Source organism: Gregarina niphandrodes (genome assembly GCF_000223845.1).
Source record: "Gregarina niphandrodes unplaced genomic scaffold scaffold00183, whole genome shotgun sequence".
NCBI lineage: Eukaryota > Apicomplexa > Conoidasida > Eugregarinorida > Gregarinidae > Gregarina > Gregarina niphandrodes.
Window position 1 is genome coordinate 2,502 of NW_011645944.1, and position 788 is coordinate 3,289.

Consider the following 788-nt stretch of genomic DNA (forward strand, 5'->3'; position numbering starts at 1 on the left):
TATTTCCGCCTGTCACGCGGAAGACCCGGGTTCGATTCCCGGTTTCGGAGAAAGAGGGTCGACAACATGAAAAACTCGAGATCCGACAGATAGCGCTAACAACCGACTGGATTGTCTCCGGAGCCGGGGACCACAATATCTGCGACGACTTGACCGTGACGGTTCGAATCTCACTCCTGCCATTGCTCCTGATCGTAATAGCAAGAAATTCGAAAACTTCCTTGCCGAGCACCCACCAAAGCCGTGGAAGCCGACTGCTACCGATCGACCCACACAGATAGTCCAAAATATGGAGAAACGAAACGAGTGGCTCCAATATTTGCGACGACCCAGAACGCGGTGGCGAGTTGGAGGAAGAGAGCGCGTTTGTGGGTTAGTATTGCTGGGATGGTGAGTGCAAACAGTGAAATGATTAACAAAAGTGTTGTTAGCCAGAAAATTTCTCGGTGATCAGCACGAAGAAGGTCAAAGGTAGGTGGAGGCGTCGTCTCCAGCTGTTGTGCCGGCGAAATTACGATCTTCACAAAATTTCATGAAGTCATCACTTTTCTTGGGCCCGGGGTATCGGTTCATAACGAACAACCCTCCTCTTCTTTTTCCTTTCACTCCTTCGACCTTGCTACCCCTCTCACCACTCCTTCTTTGAACCTCTCCGTTCCCGCTCTTTTTTTTGGCGCCAGAGCTCGGGATAGGTCTTTCAGTTCTTGGTTTCGGATTTGGGCGGCCCGCGATCACCGAGTCTAACCACCATGCTCCAGAAGTCTCAGATTTTCCTTTCTCCGGCAGTT